The sequence below is a fragment of the Protopterus annectens genome, chromosome 1.part0 (assembly GCF_019279795.1).
Source record: "Protopterus annectens isolate FY-2018-M chromosome 1.part0, PAN1.0, whole genome shotgun sequence".
NCBI classification, from domain to species: domain Eukaryota; kingdom Metazoa; phylum Chordata; order Ceratodontiformes; family Protopteridae; genus Protopterus; species Protopterus annectens.
The window spans coordinates 860,283,201-860,299,426 of NC_056725.1; the positions used below are offsets into that span (position 1 = coordinate 860,283,201).

Genomic DNA, 16,226 nt, shown 5'->3' on the forward strand with positions numbered 1-16,226 from the left:
AGGGAAAACGTATTTTGTTGTCCAATAGCTGCGAAAGGATTAGAAATTCTGCAATTACGCCCCCTTCTAACAGTTTATGCCATCCAGGAGTCTGCTCTTCTCTCCGGTTGATATTATGCTCAGAGATACTCTCAGGGACTCTACCTTGCGTCAGGCCAAGATACTGCTCATAATGCACTGACTACTAGAAGCCATTTCATCTCGAAACAGACGTGGAAGCTGAAAATTAGGATCACTGGCCATTAAAGAAAATAACTAAACCACAAAATACATTAAAAATAAACAACCAAAACAATGGCCAGTGAAAAACTTTAATAACAGTCTTATTGCCTCGGCAATCTGCCTTCAAGACATAAGACAGTAGTCAGAAAAACATTTTATACACTCACAAATAATCAGCTTGCAATCAATGAATGAACCAATTAAAAACACATTAATTCCTTCAACAATTAAGCTACAGAAAAAAACGTCATTTAAAGCAACACCTTCCAGTTACATTCTAAGTTAAGTCCTGCAGGGGACAATGTTCCAAATTTTAAGAAATAAATACTTTCTTTATAATGCAATTTCTTCTTCAAATCAAAACTCTCTCTACTTATAATTTTTTCTAAAACAGAACATCTTAAACAATTAAAGTCCCACCCCCCATTACAGGACACGTAATGAGCTGCTATAGAACCACCTATCCTTTTACACTTAATGCCTCTAGTATGTTCCTGGAGTCTAACTTTAAATGCACATTTGGTTTCCCCAATATAAAATAAATCACATGAACATTTTAGTGCACATATCACCCCTTCACTGAGACATGTAAAGTGTTGTTTGGATATATAATTTATTCCATTTATCAGACTAAAATATGGCACTATATATCTGCAAACTGAACATTTACCACATACTGAAGTGCCAACACACACAGGTTGCATATTAAAATTCACTTCAGGTACTCTGAAAGATGCATGAACACATATCCTTTATGCTACAGCCCCTTCTAAGAGATAAAGATGGATACAATGGTAGAATATTTTACAAAATTTTCTCTCTCGCAAGAAAATTCCAATAATATTTAACCAGATCATAAATCTCATTGGACAGAACATTATAGGTAGGTAACATAGTTTACTTCTTTTTGAGTACTTTGAATACTCTCCCTCTCCCTTCTATTATAGTTTACATTAAATACAAGTTCCTCAATTTTAACTTCTTCCTTATTGAAAGTCTGGCAATTCTTAAAAGTTCACCATAAGGTAAAGGACTCAATAAATGGGGGGGGGGGGGGTGACAACTTTTACTGTCCCAATACATGGTTAACATTTGGAAATGTCCTGTGTACTTTAGTAAATATACTTTCTCCCAGTACCCCTTCTAACTCTAGATCTAAAAAAGTGACCTTTGAACCTGTCAATCCCATTAAAACTAATACCAAAATAATTTTTTTCAGTATCATTTACAAACTCCTGTACTAACATTATCACCATTTGAACATAAAAAAATTAAATCATCAATAAATCTAAAATATTTGACAACATACTTTCTAAAGAAATCTAACAGATAAAGAAATTTAACTTCAAACAGCCCCATAAAAAGGCTAGCATACATGGGAGCAAAAGGTGCTCCCATCGCTGTTCCTTTTCACTGATGGAACAAATCACCATTAAACTCAAAAAAATTATGTGTCAAATAAAAATGTAACAATTCTATAATACAGTTAGCTGATGGGTTATCTCCCAAAAAATTACCTACTGCCTGTATACCCAAATCATGGCTAATATTCTTATACAGATTTTTAACATCCATGACCAGCCAGTAACTGTTACCACTCCATTTTATATACTTAATTTTTTTCTAAAAAAAATCAAATGAATCTCTTGTATAGGAGTCCGGTTTTATAACAGGTTTCAATAAGCACTTATATAGGACTAAGCCTACATTATGCAAAAAATAATTAGTTGCGGCCACTATAGGATGACCTGGAGGGGCATTACGATTCTTGTGTACTTTCAGGAGACAATAAAATGTAGCCATTGAAGAACCTTGCGTAGAAAGCTTTTTCTCCACTTAGATTTCTCTAAAAGCCTTGTGTGCAGCTGAAGGCTTTCACAGCCTTCTCATCACTGTGCACTACAGATTACAAACACAGATGAGGGGCAGTTAAAAAAAAGTTATGTACTTACCATAACTTTCCATCTGTGTTGTCCATTTTCATTTATCCTTGACATATGGGTTCGGCTCCGAGCTTCGGAACCGACACAGCCATTACTACAGCTCACAAAAGCCATGAACTCTCAAGCTTAATCCTTACCCACAATGCTCCTCCCATAGTTACCTCAGATGGAGTTTGCTGAAAAGACAGACAGAATGAAAAAAACCCAAAAGCTGTCACAGAGACCATATCTGGAACCATATAACAATAACCATAAGTGATATATGTCCATTGTACGTTCCAACAAAAACTTCAAGGGCAGGGGGAAGGTGGGAGGGGAGTTGCGGATAAATGAAAATGGACAACACAGATGGAACATTATGGTCAGTACATAACTTCTTTATCTGATGTTGTCAATTTTAATTTTATCCTCAACATATGGGACAGAGTCCCCATCTACCTTTGACCTTGGGAGGACTCAAGGAAGGATATTCCTGAACAACTTAGAACCAAATGACACTCTTCCCCCTGTTGACCAGATCCAATTTGTAAATGGGTAATAAAAGTACGAGGAGAAGCCCAAGTTGCTGCTGCAGCACAAATACCATCCATAGAAGCTCTAGTCTGAAAAATTGCTGAAGTAGCTACAGCTCTTGTAGAATGTGACTTTAAAGGCCTAGCCAATTTGATTTTCTTTTTATTATAGACAAAAGAAATAGATTTTTCAGCCATCTGGTTAGTGTCACTTTGTTCACTGGCTGGCCAAGTGCTGTAGATGAAAAAGACACAAATAGCTGGTCAGATTTTCCTTAAATCCTTAGTTCTGTGTAGACAGAAATGTATTTGTCTGTGAACATCTAATAAATGTAAGCAGTATTCACCTTTGTTAGCAAAGTTGGGAAAAAATACTGGTAAATTAATCCCCTGATTAATGTTGGTCACTGACACTACCTTTGGCAAAAAGAAAGGACTGGTTCTTAGCAAAACTCTGTCTTTGTGGAAAATGAGATAAGGAGGTTTACATGATAAGGTTTGTATTTCTGAAATCCTTCTGCCAGAAGTTATTGCAACTAAAAATTTAGTTTTCCACGATAACAATTTCAGATCACGTTCAGCTGATGGTTCAAATGGGGGTTGAAAAATGCCTTGTAACAGAAAGTTGAGATCCCAAGGTGGGGTAAGATCTTTGTAAGGGGGTTTTAGCAAGAGTATTCCTTTCAATAAGGCCTTGCAAAGCTTATGAGAAGCCAAAAAGAATTCTTTAAAACTATTATGGAAATTAGAAATAGCTGCTAATTGAATTTTTATGGTAGAGTGGGAAGCACCTGTTTTAAAAATTAAAGCTAAAAATTCTAGGACTTTATCGATGGTTGCTGAAAAAGGATCGGCATTGTTATCAAGAGCCCAAAAGGTAAACCTCCTCCATTTATTAGCATAGAGTTTACAGGTAGCTGGCTTATGGGAGGCTAACAGTATATGACAAACCGGGGAGGAGAGTGAGGGATACCTGGCTATTAATGGAATCAGAGAAACCAAGTTGTCAGCTTGAGGTTTACAATGTTCGGATGGATTAATTCCTCTCGATGAGATAGAAGGTCTGGAGCTGGGTCCAGAATCCAAGGCTGTTAAATCAGATAAGGCCAAAGAAAGGGGAACCATACCTGTCGAGGCTAATAAGGTGCAATGAGGATTACTTTGTCTTTAATCTGATTGTTTTCTGTAGGAATTTCAGGATTAGAGGAATTGGGGGAAGGTATACAGCACTCTGGAGGGCCAAGTGTGGAGAGGAGCATCTCTCAGTGACTCCCCCAGTGAGGGAATCGGGGTAAAGTAGTTGCTGCACTTGTTGTTGAGGGAAGAGGCAAATAGGTCACAGCAAGGTTGGTCCCATTGACGGAAAATCATTTCCATCACCTTTGGACTGACAGACCACTCATGAGGCAGGGGGATACACCTGCTTAGTTTTAAGTTATCACAATGGAACTCCCCAGAATGTGCACTGCTATCAGAAAGGGGTTGGAAGAGATCGCCCATTGCCACACTCTGAGAGTTTCTCAACAAAGTGGATAGCATTTGGTTCTTCCCTGTTTGTTGATGTACCAAACCAACAACATATTGTCTCTTTGAATCCCAATTGTTCTTGAAAGAAAAGCAGTCTGAAAGGCTTTCAACGCTAAAAGCACTGCCCTTAGCTCCACTACATTGATATGCAAGTTGGCCTCTGTGGGGGACCAAGTGCCTTGGACAGTCTTGCCCAGATAATGTCCCTTCACCCCATCTGGGAGGCATCCGTGGTCACTATGGCTTGGGGTTTTGATGGGACAAAGGAACAACCTAGAAGAATGTCTTCAGAATGCATCTACCAAGCTAAATCTTTTCTGTAAACACTGGTGATCAAAATCACGTGCAACATGTGTTGGTGTAACACTGACCATTGAGATGCTAGCAACCACACTAGTATCCTCATGTGATATCTTGTTAAGGGAACTAGAGTTACAGCAGCAGTCATGAAGCCCAGTGCTTGAAGGACTAGAAGAATGGTTACTTTTTTGTTGCTGACTAGTTTCTGTATCTGAACTCTGATTTTCTGTAATCTCACAGGGGGAAGAGAAGCTATGGAAGTTTGAGTACTTAGAAAGGCTCCTAAGAGTTGGGGTCAATTTTGTTTATTTGTAATTTACAGTTATTCCCAAATAAGAGCAAACGTGAAGTACATGGTCTCTTGCTTCTATCAACTGATGCCTGGTCGGAGAAGTAATGAGCCAATTATCTAGATAAGGAAACACTAAGAATCCCTGCAGTCTCAAGTGAACTGCTACTTACTACTGCCAAACACTTGGTGACCATCCTGGGGGCTGTGGTGAGACCAAAGATCAAAACTCTGAACTGAAAGTGAATGGCTCCCAGCCAGAAGCGGATTAATCTTCTGGATCATTTTCCATTTGAATATGGTAATAAGCTTCGTGAAGATCTATTGAGCACATCCCATCGTCTTTTTCCAAAAATGGAAGAATGGACTATACCGTGACTATCGGGAATTTGGTTTGACAAACTGATTTGTTCAGTACAGTTAGATTCAAAAATGGTTGTGATACCTGTGCGCTGGCACAGTGATCAAGGAGCTTCAAACCTCACCACTAGCATCAGTGAGGGGCTTACACACTGGGAGGATAACAAGTACACACACAGTAAAGTACAAGTTCCCTTAAGAGCACACAGAGATCACAGTCAGTCTGGGGCTGGTTTCTCCCTTTCTCTCCAGATCGCCAATAAGACTCCCCACTGGAACAGCTATAGGGTTCAGATCGCAGCTGAGTAGTCGAGCCAAAACCTCCAGTACCATCTCTGTCCAACCAGTGCTTCATGTCCCTGCCCAAGTAGCTCAAACACACACACACACACACACACACACACACACACACACACACACACACACACACACACACACATTTGAGATTTGGTTTATATACAAACACACAGACACTCCTGGGGAAGGCTGGCATAGGTTCCCCAGCTATGCCCCTTCCTCCCCAGGATATAAGGTAGTAATCACTGCCACCAACTACTCTTTATCAACTACTAATAAGGCCCTTCCCAAAGGGTGACCAATTCGACTGTCCAATATTATTGTTATCCAAATAGTAAGCGTGACCCAGGGCTAAGGCTACTGGAGTGGCTTACACAGTATCACTAAAATACATGCATGTACTCTAGAGCTTAAATTATCTGTACACAAAACAGCCACAGTTAAAAGGTTTAAAAATGTTGTTTGTCATTCGGCTCTTCCCAGTTAGGGGTCACCACAGCGGAACTCCGGTCCACTAATGATTGGCAGTAGATTTTTTACGAACGCCGAGGTGCCAGCTCGATGTCCAACCTTCAACAAAGGCACACCCATTTACACATGTCTTTCAAATGCCACACAACCACGGGGAGGACATGCAGACTCCACACAGAAGGTACTCTCCGCACTCCAGCCGAGAATCGAACGGGAGAACCTCTTGCTGTGAGACAACAATGCCACCGCTGCACAACCACGGCAGTTAGTTAAAAGGTTTAAAAATATTTAATAATAATAAAAATACAAGGCAATATGTATTACTTCAACACAATGACATTACAGAGTTCAGAAATCACTGGAAATACTTTAAAACAATATTGTAGGATAGTCTGACATAAATATAGAAAACAGCTATATTCTGGCTATATTCCTATCTATCTCTAACAGAAATCACTGTTCTAAAGACTACTTGCATACAGAGCAAGCAAGTGCTGGTGAGTGGATGTCCTTACTAGATCCAAGACAAGATACAAAATGCTATCCTTACTTTCTGAAATAGCCCTTAAATTGATAATACACCTTATCACCGAGTCATTTCAGATTACATCATTCTTGACACATCTGCTGAAGTTTCCCAGGCTCACAGAACTCGATCTTTGTAATCTTGCACCTGCCAGGAAGCCACAGCAATAAAGGACACTTTACATGTAAAATCTAATAATTATCTCTGTCATAAAACAATAGAAAGAATTTCCTAGCCCAGACATCCTGTCTCCAAGCTTGAGATCAAACACAGTTGTAAAATTCTTTACTTAACAACTTTCTTCAAGCAGGGTGCATTGTGGCTACATTTTGAAGAAACATATAGTTTAATCATAACATACAGTTCTCTTTACATTTGTAAAACAAGCATGTGGATCATATTAATATTTACAAATGATACAGAATTATTTACAAAATTATATCTAGCTGGGCTGGCAGACCCTCAGTTTTTCACATTGGTCTCCAGTCTCCTGTATTTTGTGGCACTAAAAAGAATCTTGAGTAAATTCTGGACTCTCTCTGTTCTGGTGGGACTCTTTGGATGACTCTTTTTTTTCTAGCAGTTTTTGGATTTCTAGAACTGTTTGTTCCCTCTGACTGGGTAGAACATTGGTAATTTTCTTCCATAAGGGAAGAGGAAGGGAAAAGGGAATTGTATAGCCTCTGGATATAATCCTCTGCATCCAGGCATCTGATGCTATTTGTAGCCATGCATTTTAGGGCAGGAATAAGTGTCCCTCGACTGCCTCCAAAGGAAGACAATTGGGCCTCCTATCAGAAGCTCTGGTAGGATTTACTACAGAGAGAATCCCTGAAACCCTGGTTTTGTGGCCCACCTCTGCTGCATGGGTAGCATCATCCATTAAAGTTCCCCCCTGTGCACCTGGGGAAGATACCTCCATGTGTGCCCTGAAAAGACCCTGGGACGTTTTGAACCACATTTTTGTATTGCTTCTTTGATTTCTACAGAATGGTCATTGAGGAGTGAAAAAACGTATGTCCATAGCAGAAAGGGTCTTTCCATCTTTCTCACATCTGGATAAAATTTCTCTAACTTTTGGGCCAAACAGGGATGATCTGTCAAAAGAAACACTGACGAATGAAGGCTTAAATGGCTCCACAAAGTCACATAGGTGCATTCAGGCATGTCTCCTAATGGTAACGTCTGAACCAACTGCTCTGGTGGTCCTTTCTGCTGCATGAGCGATAACCCTCATGCATGAATTGGACATACACTCCAGGGTAGCCAACTTTTCTTGGGCGTCCTGGTGTCCCAAGAAATTCAAGGACTTTAAGGTAAAGATCTATGATGCATAGGCCCGCTTACCAAGCTGATCCATTGCCTGAGACTCTCTGTTGGGTGGATGGATAAGGGAACTCTCTTCAGCCAGTTCTTTCTTTGTGGCTGCCACCATGACCATGGCATCAACACCTTTGGCCCAAAATTGTTCGTCTTCAGGGGTGGACAGAATTTTGTCAGGTCTCCTGGGGATAGGTTCGATAGTATCAGGGGCCTTCCACACCCACTGTGAGATCAACTGAATGAGCTCATCAGCGAGTGGAGTCACCCAAGAGGTAGAGGGTCGAGTGCTGAAGGCCTGCAGGTACACTGACTCCTCAAAAGAGGGATTTTGGGACTTCCATTCACCCCCTCTGGTTCAATAATTCTAGGATGTCCCCAACGGAGACATCATCGGGGTGACCTTGGGGATCCCTCACCTTCATCGAACCCAGTGTCTTCAGTGTTCGATTCCTTTGGGGAATCCAAGTGCTTTCTCTTGCACTTTCCCTTCTTAGGGACTTCCTCAGCAGGGTGATCTGGAGAGGGATCAGAAGAGGAGAGAATAGTTAACTGGGACTACTGCGGTACTGGCATCTGTTGACTCAGTGAGAGTGCAGGTTGAATATCTGGGCGTGAGGAGGAAAGTGACACTTGCTCTGAAGTGGAAGAGGCTGACTGTTTGACTGCAGCAGTCAAGGCCCCCCCTATCACCTCAAAAGCTGGCCCCTGTAGAGGAAAGGCAGCCCAGAACTGAGCAAGACTGTCTTGGAATTATGGTCACTCCCCACTCTGAAAAGAGAACCTCTGGGACAGAAGCCAGAGCCAAGCTGATCTTTGCCGATTCTCCAAGGAGCAGAGAAGGCTCCAAAAAATAGGAGTTCACTCTCGCCCCTGGAGCTGACAGGACAGACTCAGCTCTGAGAGGTCTCTGAATTTGACTGGACCGAAGACCTACGAGCAAGAAACAGTTCCAAAGATAGGGATATCTCAGGAATCAATGCAGTTTGCAGCCGGTGGCTCGGAGCAGAGAACTCTAATGCTTCGGATGAAGTCAGAGCAGGAAAAAATGGAGGAGAAATGGAAGGTTTGACTCCAAAACCTAAGGGGGCTGGAGCCGAAGAAGTACCTGACAATCTTCTCACACAGAGTATCTTATTCACCAGTCTTATCTGCATCATCCTCAGTTAAGCTCTTGGTGGAACGGATAGACAGGGTGAAGGCTGATTTTGGTCTTTCCAGAAAGGGTGAAGGCAGTATCCTGCAAAGGGGTCAATACAGGGTGAAAAAGAAGTTATGTTCTTAACATAACGTTCCATGTGAGTTGTTAATCTCGCCTTTGTTTTTACACGTGGGTACCGGCCCGAGTCGGCCGCTTTCCAAGCTCAAGATCTCTGAATAGCTCGAGGCACAGTCCCTATCCCATGATGCTCTTTGACTAATCTCAGATCTAGTTTGCTGAACCCAGCAAGAAAAAATACCACTAAACATACCAATATGCCAAAAATATACACACGTATACATATATTTACAATCTGCTGAGAAATACTCTGGCTGGAGTAAAGGAAATTAGTTAGACCAACCAGACCACCAGTCTTACCCATTCTTCAAGAACCTGTAGGGGGAAGGTGGGAGGGAGTGTAAGAACAAAGGCGAGATGAACAACTCACATGGGCGTTATGGTAAGAAAATAATGTCTTTATGTGAAATTGTTCAATCGCGCCATTTGTTCTTACACGTGGGTAACGTCCCAAGCACCCTAATCCTGGGTGGCCCACAGTTTAAAAAGGAAAAATTAATGTCCCTTTTTCATTTAGTTGGGAAATCAGTGGGGTCCAATCTCCCGGGGCCCCAAAAAAAATTGTTTTCTTTCTAAACCCGTCCAAAGGGCCAACCTTGCTCCTAAATCCTGTGAAAGGAAACCGACTGATGAGATAGCTGATGGAAGTAAAGGGATAGACTCTTTTGTTTGTCCGGGGTTAAAAAGGCCATCTGGGATGCTGTATTCAGTCTCACACCCAGAAAGCACATGTCCTAAGAGGGTACTAGACTGGACTTTATTTCGTTCACAGAATACCCCAGGCATCTTAGCACTGCTATCACATATTCCAAATGATGAAGAAGCTCTTCCCTTCCTTGAGCCAGAATCAGGCAGTCGTCCAAATAAGGATAGATCTGTATTCCTTTTAGCCTGAAGAAAGCTATCACTGGAGCCAGAACTTTCGTGAACACTCTGGGCACAGTAGATAAGCCAAAGGGCAATGCAGAGAACTGATAGTGAGAAGTCCCAGCTCGAAAACGCAGATACTTCCTGCAACTCAGTCGGATAGGAACATGAAGGTAAGCCTCCTTGAGATCCAAAGTTACCATCCAATGATCTTTGCCCAGCAGAGGTAAAAGCTGCTGTAACGTCAACATTTTGAACTTGGGAATGTCCAGATAAGTGTTGAGGGTAGATAAATCCAAAATTGGTCTCCACGTGTTCCCCTTCTTTGGTACTAGGAACAGGCGAGAATAAAATCCCAGGCCCACTTCTGGCATAGGAACCGGCTGTATGGCCCCTATTTGGAGTAACAGAGAAACTTGCCTGTGAGCCTCTATTCTTTGTTGAGGAGGAACGTCTGGCATGCCTTTGAAAGGAGGCAAGGTATGGAAATAAAACCTGTAACCGTGGTGTACGATATCCAATACCCATCTGTCTTGGGTAATTAAACTCCAATTTTCTTTGAAAAGTGCCAACCTTCCTCCCAAAGGTGCTGCCAGGCGAGAAGGCTCTGGCAGCTGAAAAGCTGTAGGTCATTGGGTCTGTTTACGAAAGGACTGACCCCTGCCTCACCGAAGACTGTGCAGGAGAACTCCTGTTCTAGGCCTGAAAGAGCCCTGAGCTCTGCCCCTACCACGTCTAGATCTACCCCTAGACTGGGAATCATAAGAAGGATACGTCCACCCCTTAGTAGGCCAATTTCTACTAAACTTTGGAGGCTGGACCTGCAAAATCTTTAACAGTCTGCATAGACTTAGCCTTGTCTTCCATTTTCTTTAAAACTGCCTCAACAGGAGGACCAAACAACATGTCAGATTGTAAAGGAGCATCTAAAATCCTTGTTTTAACATGTTCAGACAAATTTTGATCCCTTAGCCAGGCGTGCCTGCGAAGAACTGACCCAGTAGCAGCCACCCTAGACAAGGCCTGTACAGCATCAAAACCACATTGCAAAGAATGCTTACCCACCTGTTCAGAAACATGTACTAAATCTTGCAACTCTTTACAATCAATACCTACTGCCAGAGCATCAACCTTAGACTTCAATTGTGAAAGGAGATAGATTTGGTATTTCAACATGTGAAACTGGCAATTCAAAGCCCTCATAGCAAGAGTGGAAGAAGTATAAACTTTCTTTCCCCATCTATCCAAGGCCCTAGCCTCTTTGTCTGCAGGAACCGGATTCTTTACAACAGAAGCCTTAACACCTTTAGGCCCCTGGCTAACAGTTTCTGGGTCTGCCCTAGGACTCTTAAAAGATACTTATGAGCTTCAGGCACCCTGTAATACCTATCCGACTTAACAGGAGCAGGAGGCAAAGAATCAGGATTAAGAGAAGCCTCTGAAAAACATCTCCCACTACATCCAAAACAGGAGGTATAGCCAAAGGCCTATGCTGGGGTAAAACAAAATTCCCTAAGCCTTTTCCTAGAATCAGAGAAGTCTTGACCTTCCCACTTAAAATGCTCCCTCATGGAATGAAGAGTTTCTGAAAAGAAAAATCCTCAGGAGGAGAAGCAGAAGGAGTAGAATCATCCACATCAGAATCAGAATAAGGAGAGTACTCCTGTAAGTCTTCAGTCAAGACTCTGAAACATCTGAAGCCTGCTCAAAACCCCCAGCTCAGGCTCCATCCTAGGCCTCTTATCAGGAGGGGCATAGAACCCCTAATCAAAGTAATCAAATCTTCTGCCATTTTAAGCATATGCTTCTGGGCACAGTTCCTGAAGAGCTAGGGGTAACACCAACTGAAGCTAAACCTGGCCTGCCCCTGGGAGAAGCCTTTGAAACAGAAGGAGAGGGCCTAGCCACCCTAGGAAGGGAGGGGAGCATAGTAACCTGAGAAGCCCCCTCAGCCTGACTTGCCTCCTGAGAGGCCACATCTTGCAATAATAAAGTCTCACCCTGGGAACACAAAGAAACCTCCGGTGGAGCCACCGGCTCCACAGACACCTCTAAAGAACCGGCGTCCGGTACAGACGGTTCTTCTAGCCTAGGCTTAACAGCTTTGTCCTTGCGCTTCTTGAAGCGGGCCGGAGCATCCGACGGCATTTTATAATTGCACCGCTTCCCAAAGACTAACCTTGCACAATCCAACCTTCTCTTTATAGTGCGTTTATTAAATCTAGCACAAGAGCGACAGCCAACAACGTCGTGCTCAGGCCCTAAGCAAGGAATACACAAAGTATGATAATCTCTATGCGGTATCTGTTTCCCACAAGAAATGCAATTATTGACTTTTTCTGACATCCGGTAAATCACTGAGGCAAGAAAAAACTAAAATATTCCCCAACGGGGTACTTAGCCAACTTTGAACTCGGTCTGAAACTTCGTAATCGAAAAATCTCAGAACGCCAACCGGCACTTGCAATGCTGCTTCTGCATCGGACCATGCGGCAAAAAAGACTGAGGATATGACGTTGGTCATGCGCATTTGTACCCTGACGTCCTGATGTCAGTCAAATGCGCCTTGACCGACGTCAGCCTTATACTTTGATATTCGGGCCGACCGAGGACAGTGGACTACCCAAGTGTAAGGACTGCAGCAATGTGAGATGAAGAACATCATCTATATTCTGGCTATATTCCTATCTATCTCTAACAGAAATCACTGTTCTAAAGACTACTTGCATACAGAGCAAGCAAGTGCTGGTGAGTGGATGTCCTTACTAGATCCAAGACAAGATACAAAATGCTATCCTTACTTTCTGAAATAGCCCTTAAATTGATAATACACCTTACCACTGAGTCATTTCAGATTACATCATTCTTGACACATCTGCTGAAGGTTCCCAGGCTCACAGAACTCGATCTTTGTAATCTTGCACCTGCCAGGAAGCCACAGCAATAAAGGACACTTTACATGTAAAATCTAATAATTATCTCTGTCTTAAAACAATCGAAAGAATTTCCTAGCCCAGACATCCTGTCTCCAAGCTTGAGATCAAACACAGTTGTAAAATTCTTTACTTAACAACTTTCTTCCAGCAGGGTGCATTGTGGCTACATTTTGAAGCAACATATAGTTTAATCATAACATATAGTTCTCTTTACATTTGTAAAACAAGCCTGTGGATCATATTAATATTTACAAATTATACAGAATTATTTACAAAATTATATCTAGCTGGGCTGGCAGACCCTCAGTTTTTCACATTGGTCTCCAGTCTCCTGTATTTTGTGGCACTAAAAAGAATCTTGAGTAAATTCTGGACTCTCTCTGTTCTGGTGGGACTCTTTGGATGACTCTTTTTTTCTAGCAGTTTTTGGATTTCTAGAACTGCTTGTTCCCTCTGACTGACTGGGTGGAACATTGGTAATTTTCTTTCATAAGGGAAGAGGAAGGGAAAAGGGAATTGTATAGCCTCTGGATATAATCCTCTGCACCCAGGCATCTGATGCTATTTGTAGCCATGCATTTTAGGGCAGGAATAAGTGTCCCTCGACTGCCTCCAGAGGAAGACAATTGGGCCTCCTATCAGAAGCTCTGGTAGGATTTACCACAGAAAGTATCCCTGAAACCCTGGTTTTGTGGCCCACCTCTGCTGCATGGGTAGCATCATCCATTAAAGTCCCCCCCTCTGCACCTGGGGAAGATACCTCCATGTGTGCCCTGAAAAGACCCTGGGACTTTTTGAACCACATTTTTGTATTGCTTCTTTGATTTCTACAGAATGGTCATTGAGGAGTGAAAAAACATATGTCCATAGCAGAAAGGGTCTTTCCATCTTTCTCACATCTGGATAAAATTTCTCTAACTTTTGGGACAAACAGGGATGATCTGTCAAAAGAAACACTGACGAATGAAGGCTTAAATGGCTCCGCAAAGTCACATAGGTGCATCCAGGCATGTCTCCTAATGGTAATGTCTGAACCAACTGCTCTGGTGGTCCTTTCTGCTGCATGAGCGATAACCCTCATGCATGAATTAGACATACACTCCAGGGTAGCCAACTTTTCTTGGGCGTCCTGGTGTCCCAAGAAATTCAAGGACTTTAAGGTAAATATCTATGATGCATAGGCCCGCTTACCAAGCTGATCCATTGCCTGAGACTCTCTGTTGGGTGGATGGATAAGGGAACTCTCTTCAGCCAGTTCCTTCTTTGTGGCTGCCACCATGACCATGGCATCAACACCTTTGGCCCAAAATTGTTTGTCTTCAGGGGTGGACAGAATTTTGTCAGGTCTCCTGGGGATATGTTCGATAGTATCAGGGGCCTTCCACACCCACTGTGAGATCAACTGAATGAGCTCGTCAGCGAGTGGAGTCACCCAAGAGGTAGAGGGTCGAGTGCTGAAGGCCTGCAGGTACACTGACTCCTCAAAAGAGGGATTTTGGGACTTCCATTCACCCCCTCTGGTTCAATAATTCTAGGATGTCCCCAACGGAGACATCATCGGGGTGACCTTGGGGATCCCTCACGTTCATCGAACCCAGTGTCTTCAGTGTTCGATTCCTATGGGGAATCCAAGTGCTTTCTCTTGCACTTTCCCTTCTTAGGGACTTCCTCAGCAGGGTGATCAGGAGAGGTATCAGAAGAGGAGAGAATAGTTAACTGGGACTACTACGGCACTGGCACCTGTTGACTCAGTGAGAGTGCAGGTTGAATATCTGGGAGTGAGGAGGAAAGGGACACTTGCTCTGAAGTGGAAGAGGCTGACTGTTTGACTGCAGCAGTCAAGGCCCTCCCTATCACCTCAAAAGCTGGCCCCTGTAGAGGAAAGGCAGCCCAGAACTGAGCAAGACTGTCTTGGAATTATGGTCACTCCCCACTCTGAAAAGAGAACCTCTGGGACAGAAGCCAGAGCCAAGCTGATCTTTGCCGATTCTCCAAGGAGCAGAGAAGGCTCCAAAAAATAGGAGTTGACTCTCGCCCCTGGAGCTGACAGGACAGACTCAGCTCTGAGAGGTCTCTGAATTTGACTGGACCAAAGACCTACGAGCAAGAAACAGTTCCAAAGATAGGGATATCTCAGGAATCAATGCAGTTTGCAGCAGGTGGCTCGGAGCAGAGAACTCTAATGCTTCGGATGAAGTCAGAGCAGGAAAAAATGGAGGAGAAATGGAAGGTTTGACTCCAAAACCTAAGGGGGGCTGGAGCCGAAGAAGTACCTGACAATATTCTCACCCAGAGTATCTTATTCACCAGCCTTATCTGCATCATCCTCAGTTAAGCTCTTGGTGGAACGGATAGACAGGATGAAGGCCGATTTTGGTCTTTCCAGAAAGGGTGAAGACAGCCTTCCTGCAAAGGGGTCAATACAGGGTGAAAAAGAAGTTATGTTCTTACCATAACGTTCCATGTGAGTTGTTAATCTCGCCTTTGTTTTTACACGCGGGTACCGGCCCGAGTCGGCCGCTTTCCAAGCTCAAGATCTCTGAATAGCTTGAGGCATAGTCCCTATCCCATGATGCTCTTTGACTAATCTCAGATCTAGTTTGCTGAACCCAGCAAGAAAAAATACCACTAAACATACCAATATGCCAAAAATATACACACGTATACATATATTTACAATCTGCTGAGAAATACTCTGGCTGGAGTAAAGGAAATTAGTTAGACCAACCAGACCACCAGTCTTACCCATTCTTCAAGAACCTGTAGGGGGAAGGTGGGAGGGAGTGTAAGAACAAAGGCGAGATGAACAACTCACATGGAACGTTATGGTAAGAAAATAATGTCTTTATGTGAAATTGTTCAATCTCGCCATTTGTTCTTACACGTGGGTAACGTCCCAAGCACCCTAATCCTGGGTGGCTCACGGGAGTACATTCCTGAGAACAGTGGAACCAAAGGAAGCCCTGTCCCTGGAGGACCTGTCCACTTTGTAATGAGTGATAAACATATGAGGTTTGGACCAAGTAGCAGCTGCACAAACAGTCTCCAAAGGCAAACGAGCTGCATGAGCCAGAGATGTAGACACAGCCCTGGTGGTATGCGCTTTCACACTATACTTTAAAGGTTGGTTGGTTGATGAATATATATATTTTATGCAATCAGATAACCACTTAGACAGTGTAACTTTAGCTACAGGCAGCCCCTTTTTATTGTCCGCATGAGAAACAAAGAGTTGTTCTGATTTCCTAAACTCCTTTGTTCTGTCCAAATAAAACCTCAATTGTCTGTGAACATCAAGTTTACGTAACATATGTTCTAATGTATTCAAATGGTGTCTGAAAAAGGTGGGCAGCTCAATAGACTGGTTCAAATTTACC

The 16,226-nt window shown here is 42.9% G+C and overlaps 1 protein-coding gene across 1 annotated transcript in view; it reads right to left on the bottom strand.

Moving 5' to 3' along the window:
• The window catches only part of QPCT (glutaminyl-peptide cyclotransferase), a 1,088,038-nt gene that overhangs the window by 723,924 nt on the left and 347,888 nt on the right, over positions 1-16,226 (bottom strand). The window lies entirely within an intron of this gene.